The 7,372-nt window shown below is 29.4% G+C and overlaps 1 protein-coding gene across 2 annotated transcripts in view; it reads right to left on the reverse strand.

The window, feature by feature from the left end:
- The window catches only part of LOC142327139 (nucleolar transcription factor 1-like), an 82,825-nt gene extending 79,941 nt beyond the window's left edge, over positions 1-2,884 (reverse strand). Inside the window, exons 1-2 of one of the 2 annotated variants that reach the window (XM_075370062.1) lie at positions 2,795-2,826; positions 2,171-2,340 (exon numbers count right to left, since the gene is read on the reverse strand). The gene's annotated coding sequence lies outside the window, so the exon portion shown is untranslated. Of the gene's footprint in view, positions 1-2,170; positions 2,341-2,794 lie in introns of both variants that reach the window. The other variant, XM_075370058.1, reaches the window with a different exon arrangement.
- Positions 2,885-7,372: the final 4,488 nt, after the last annotated feature.

The following is a 7,372-nucleotide window of genomic DNA, read 5'->3' on the forward strand; positions in this document are numbered from 1 at the left end:
TTATTTAATAAACACTTCCAAACACAGGATCAAATTTGAGACGCTCTGTAAAGTTGTGAACATGTCTTTGACTAATGTCAGACTGACCAGTCTGTAACTGTAAAGGTAAATGATGGAACAAAGTATAAATGATCATGTTGAAACATGAATTTTCCTGACAACTGGTAATGACTTCAAGCGCCTGTTATAACATGAACAATGCAGTTTAATGTTTCAAACAAGTCTATTTCAACTATAGTAATAAGTAAAGAAATATATACGTGCTAAGAAATGTAAATAAAGTGAAATGTAAATTAAATATATGTGCCACGAAGACAAACCCCCTTGGAGAACTTATTTAGAGAGTCAAAATTGTATCGCTTTTAACAGGTTTTTCATGTTTTTTGAGGTTATAACTTTTTTATTAGTACAATACACAACAAACTTTTTTATTTGCCATAAACATCTACAAAAACAAAGTTGTAAAAATTTGAGATTTTTGTCACCAGCCCCATCAGTTACTTAAGCCAAAATGTGAATTTTTTTAAAAATTAGTTTTTCAAAAGTTCATAAAAATTAAGGGATAAGTACATCACCATTAATATTATTTATGGTGAAACTACTATATATACCCTACATATAAAAAAAAATAATTCAAACTGTATATGCCATCCCAAAAAAATTTATCAAAAGTGAAATTTCAGTTTTTAATATTCAAATATTGGTCATTTTCTCATAGATACAAGAGAGATAGGTAAATAAACCACTGGACCAATCTTTTACCTTGAGAAAATATTATGCTTAAATTGCTTTTTGTTTCACCCTTCTAGGATGAAATAGGTGTGCACACCATAACAAAAAAGGCTGCCACAGCTAAACTGGTGAAATAAAAAAATAAATAGCTGTAAAGTCCTGAGACATGTAGGAAACAAATGGGTAAGTTTCAATTGTTTTTTTAATTGATCAAGCAACTAACCTTAGGTCACTTCAAATGGATTGACCCATGATCATTAAGCAGTGAAACAAGCAAACTACATGACAGTACTGTACCCAAACTTCATTAATGAATGGAAACTAGTTCAATTAATATTACTTTGGCTGTAAGCATTATACCTTCATCCCCTTCAATTTTCAGCATGCTACTCCTGCAGATACTCCAAGAGCTATGGAATTGATCAGGTTGTAATAGCTGCAGTTTACTACAGTCTTAATATATTGAGTTTAATAGCTGAAATTTACATTTGAGCATTACAGGTTTCTGTACTTCTATAAAATAAAAAATAGATCACAGTAAGATACTATTTCAAACATGAAGTCACTTTTCTGATAGGAACATTTTCCTTTAACTACAACTTCAGAGCGACTACAATTTCATTGTACATATTTACTGGGAATAAATTTCTAAACCAGTTATACAAAGTACGTTGAAAATCATGTAAATGTATTTTTTACATGTAATATATCCCCAAAATACTGTTTATGGAAGAACTGAGAAAATATGACAATATACTTATTTTTTATATGATAGCCAACGATGACAATTAGAAATCTTTATCTTTTTCTTGTGATGATTAAATTCACTGCTCAACTGGAAGCATTCATGCTGAATGAAAATTTTAGACCCGAATGAGGCAACAGCTGCTCTAACTTCTAGAAGTAGCCTTTCTGCTAAGATTAAGGTAGAGTTTGGCTTTTACGGTTCCATATTTCTTACCCAAGGAAAAAGAAAATGAATGGGGAAAGATACAATTGAAAATCCACAAAAGGATGGCCTTTGATTTAGTACTACACCATCTTGGCCAGAACCACATGTTTGTAATAATTTGATTCCAACACTATGAATTGTCCAATTAACCAGGACTTACTGAATGAAAGGCCAAGACACTAACCACTCCACCACAGAACACTTCAATCTTACCTATACTAAATACAATTTAGTTGCATGATAAATAACTTTGGTAATTTTTCCCAAATATTATGTTCACATTTACAGGGTATTTAATTATTATTTGGTTCACATAATCTAAGAAATTATTAATACAGAAACAACTTTATATTACTTTAAATAATCATTAACCAAATGTCCAACACATAACCATGAACATCCCAACAGCATGAAATACTGTACCCAAACTTAATTAATAAATGGAAACTAGTTCAATTGATATTAATATGGCTGTAAGCATTATACCTTCATCCCTTCAATTTTCAGGATGCTACTCCTACAGATACTCCTAGAGTTATGGAATTGATCAGGAAAATTTTGCTGAATACGAAAAATGCTGTCCGATTAACCAGGGCTTTCTGAATGAATGAAAGGCCAAGACACTACCACTCCACCATGTAACACTTCAGTCTTACCTATACCAAATACAATTTAGTTGCATGATAAATAACTTTGCTAGTATAAATACCTAAGCTAGTATTGTATTAACATCAAGCTAGTGGTTGTAACATACCACTCCTTCTAATATAATAAAAAGCAAACCATTAACAATGAAGAATAAATGAGGTGTTAAGCAAAACAAACTTAACACTGAATTCAGATAAAAAGAGTATTAACTAAGGAAGTAATTAGATTAAAACTTAAGCATGGAGGTTTGATACCCCTATTATACTTTGCCTAGTTTCGTATAATTTCTGTAAGCTCAATAGTCAAAATGTAAAACATGGCACTTTACAAGCACAACCCAAATTCAAATTCTTAACATCCGTTACAATTTGTAACTCTGTTCTATTACTAAACATCACACAAATGATAATTCTTAAGTTTCTAAAACGCATAGCTAGTAAGAAAATGAATAGAAATCGTTACTTGTTAGATGACACTCGTTTCACCAATGTGACCTAACCTAGCTAACAATAAAAAGTTTCAACAATACTCAAAATTTAACGTACGCTTTACAACGAATACCATCGCTTGAACTCAACCGCAAGTAAACAAGGCGCGAATAGTTATCTCACAAATAATAGTTTGTTTTTTAAAATTAATTAAAGAAATAAAATGACGTATAATTATAGATATAATAAATAAGGTTTTATTAAATAATTCTTATGATTAGTTTTACCAAGTAGCATTTTTTTCTGAAAGTATTAAATTTGTGGAAAGAATACCCCATTTTTTAAAATTTTATTATTATTATTACTATTATTGGCTTTTGTTTATCAGTAACCTATTGTTCTTAATGTTTTATCTCTTAAATAAGAATAAATCAAATGTTCCACTTATCATTGGATAAGATGTAACAACTTAAATCTAAGATTGATATATCAGTATCACACAGAAAAATTCTCTTTGTCCAAACAATAACAAAAAATGTCTAATTATCCTTTTTAACGTGGATTAAATAGCGACTTGTATGTCTAGTTGTGTTGGTCAACCTGGTCAGCCTACAAAAGGCGACATCTATTATTAAGCTTCTTTTATGGGAAAAATTGATATTGGTTAGTTGTTATTTTGATGGCTTCAATTCATCAGTTTAGTCTGGTGATCTTTTAGCAAAAAAATTGTAATATTTCGTATACGTGTTTTTACAACGTATTATTTGCATCTTATATTTTAGAAAGTAATGTTTGTTTATTTAAACCATAATTCTTTAAAATTTTTTACATACATCTGACAATGAAAATGTCTCGTCAATCTGTACTGTTTTGTTTATATTGCTGCACTATACTATTGCTATTCACCAACAGTAGTAAAAAAATGTTTTTATTGTGTTTAAAATATGATTTTATTTTTTATAATTTCTTTGGATCTAAAAACCTACCAAAAATTTATAAAATGTAAATTTACTGCCAAGCAGATTCCTACAGTCATTACATCATTGCTCTGAATGCAGCATGCATTTCAAAATTTGCCAGACTGGTATTTGAACTCACTTTTATTACTTTTGAATATAGGTAATTTTATTCTTAAATCCTAAGGAATAGAAATATTTTTTATTAAAAAGATTTTGCCTTTACTCCAGAAATATTGTTTTACAGGTATGCTATCTAATTAATCAACTAATAAATTTTAGTGAATCATGTTCCCAATTTAGAACCAGAAAACAAAGACAACATTAAATTTAATACTGTTCAAATAATTAGTTTTAATTTGTTAGTTTATATTATTTTTACTTGTTTGATTTGTAATTACATTGTACTAGTATATATTGTAGGCCAAAGTGTGCACTTACCAGGTGGTATGTGTGTTTACTATGTTCTGAATGGATTTGTTTCAGTTTTAATTTTACAGAAGTTGATCGAACAACTACATTTTAATTTTATGAAAAAATGTAGCAGTTTATTTTCTTTCTTGTTTTGGTATAATGTCCATTTTTATATGCTTTACTTTGTAAGTTTTGCATTTTGGAAGCATTTGTTACTGTTTACTTCAATTCAAAGTTAAAACTACCTTTAATTACGTTCCATTCAGAGTATGCTACTGAATTGATAGATTTCAGGTATATTCACTTCTGGTGAAGAAGTTTAAAATGTATGTCATAACTCATTTTACATCTCCAGTTTTACTTACATTTAGGCCATTTTCACTTAGGATTACCTGATACTATTTCTTTTTAGTGTTAATTCATGTTACCTGACGTAAATTTTTTTAACATTCTGGTCGTTACTTTTGCAGACTACTGCAAATTAGTTGTGCACTGCCCCTGTAGTTTTATGTTAGGCTAAAACCAGTAGCAATAGCTCTTTAAGAATCACTTTTCTTATGTGCTAAAAGACAAAACTGTGTTTCTTCTTAATGCAATTGCTTATAGATGTCGCAAACAGTGAAAAATTGTAGTTTTAATTTATCAAAATTGTATTAGGAAAAATGAATAAATGCTGGATAATCATGTTAACATATTTGTAAAAGTAAGTCTGAATTTTAAAAATGATTTTGTGTTTACTGTAAAATTGTGTTCTTGGAGTTAGGAGTTGCAATAACTTAAAATAAATGTGGTTGAACACAATAGTTTAAATGCAAAACTTTTCGGTTCATAAGAAAAAAATGAATGCATTTTATAATTATTTATGTGAGAAAAATGAATGAATTAACTTTTAGTTTTGATTGGTAAAATAAATTTACAAATTCCAAATTTAGCTTGACAGGGTCTTTGGAAAAGTTGAAAAATAAGTAAAAACACATTCTGTTCTTTTAACTAGCAAAGCGTAGATTGATAAAATAGGATATCATGTGATCATAATCGGGTAGAAATAAATATCCAGTTTATGATCTGAAGAATTCAAATTTTGAAGTTATAAGAAACCATGGATTATGCTATTTTAAGTACAAACATCCAAATAAATATTGATATTAAACAAATCTGTAAATGTGAAAGTACAAGGTGATTTTTAATATAAAATACCCAGAACAAAGTAGAAAAAAATATTCAACCAAGGGAAAATTCTAAGTTCACTATACCCTGAACTGATTGACGAAGAAAATCCTCCTCTTAAAAAAAAAATAAATAAAATGATATGGTACTTGCTTTTCATCTGACTGGATGGATTTGGATGAATTTTCATTTTTTAGAGACATTGTTCACAAACAATGTACATCAGATTTGACTCTGATTACCAGTGGTGATCAAACTATGCTGTAAAGATGCTGTTTTATGTAAATTTAGTTCAAGATATTCGTTTATGGTAACATCTTTTTTGGCAAGTTTTTTGTTCAGGTAATATAGAATGTCTATTTTTTAACTTTATTTTTGTAATTGCCATATTTTTATATCAAACCTGGAAATATAATAATTAAACACAAGAAAGACTTGTCACTAGTGTTTGGATGCATAAACATACAAATACACAAGTGATAACATAAGAAACGTAAGCTCCATTGATTGTAACTAAAAGCCTTTTCCACAGTGTTTGATTTGAAATGATCTGAATGTCCTTTGGGTTGATTGAATAGGTCTGATGATATTTAGGAAACCTATTTATGATCACCAATTAAATCGGATCAAGAAAAGATCATTAGAGCTAAATATTCCCTATTCTGTGCTTCAGAAAATAATGAAAAAAAAAATCTTTGATTTAAACCCTTTATTTAATTCTGTATGTGTTGAAGAGCTTTCTGAACGGTTTTAATGGAAACTTGTTACAAAGCTCTTCTAATGCGTTTTCCTGATTTTCAGTAATGGAAATTGGTTTTCTGCTATGATAAGTGTGCCATACATATCTAAATAATGGATCTCTGAATGTGGTACCTTTTGTGTAAAGAAAATCCCCACTTTAATGAGGAAATCACAGATCGCCACCTACATATGTAACGATGAGGGGAGCGATATCTGAAGTGTCTGATAGGACCATACTTTTTGAAGGACACCATTTTATACCTGAACATGCTTGAAATTACTTTATTCCTCAGGTTTGATTGATTGATATGAAATAACTGCCATTTTATGGCAAGATGGAGCCCCAGCTTGTTATGCTCATGCGGTAAGAAACTTATTAAATGAACATATTGAACAGCAATAGATTGGTAAGGGCTCTGAAATTCAGTGACCGCTTAGAAGTCCAGACTTAACAACCTGTGATAACTTCCTTTTGGGCATAATCAAAGAAAAAAAAATTTCATTTGTGACTAAGGAATGTTGATTAGCTGAAAACTGCTGTCAGAAACTGTTTTTGCAACGTAGATCATTGTCATGGCAGAGAATGTCTAAATGCATTTGGTGACTGGTAAAACTTTGTGTATGGGCAATGAAGGAGCATGTACAGGTGTAATTTAAAGCAGGTTTAATGGGTAAAAATATAAAATAAACTAATGACAAACAATTCGTGCTTATTTCTTTATATGGAAAAGGGACATTTTGGTCATGGTGTATGTAGTAATACAGTTCTTTGCACTTTTTATAAGTCTTGCAGAGATATTAGTCAAGATAAAAAAATTTACATTTATTATGCTTTTTTATTGTATGTGGTAGGAGATATAAATTTTTGAACTGTCAAAACTTTACATTTAGTAATTTTTTTTTTATAGTGCATTTGAAATCGGAACAGTTATTTTTACATGACTGCCCAAAAAGGAGTGTAATATGTTTTTAGGGTGAATGTATGTATGCTTGTTCTACTGTAGCAGCTCAACAACCGAACCAATTTAGATGTATGAACCCCACATTGAAATCCGTAACGTTACGGGAAGTGTTGTAGGCTATATAAATATGCACATATGTATGTTTAATTGTAACTAAAAGGTCATAAAAAATCATATATACAATTCTAAATGGACGACAACTGATAGTATTTTTGGTATAGAGTTATTTGTTTTGAAAATAGTTGTTTTAAGATCTGCTACGATATTGAATGAATGAATTACAATTGTAAAATTTATTAATTCAATTTATAATTATTATTACTGTTGATATTTATTGTATATAAACATTTAAGAAAAAATCTTATGGTTTTT

This window comes from Lycorma delicatula, chromosome 1, assembly GCF_047948215.1.
Source record: "Lycorma delicatula isolate Av1 chromosome 1, ASM4794821v1, whole genome shotgun sequence".
In the NCBI taxonomy this organism is placed as follows: domain Eukaryota; kingdom Metazoa; phylum Arthropoda; class Insecta; order Hemiptera; family Fulgoridae; genus Lycorma; species Lycorma delicatula.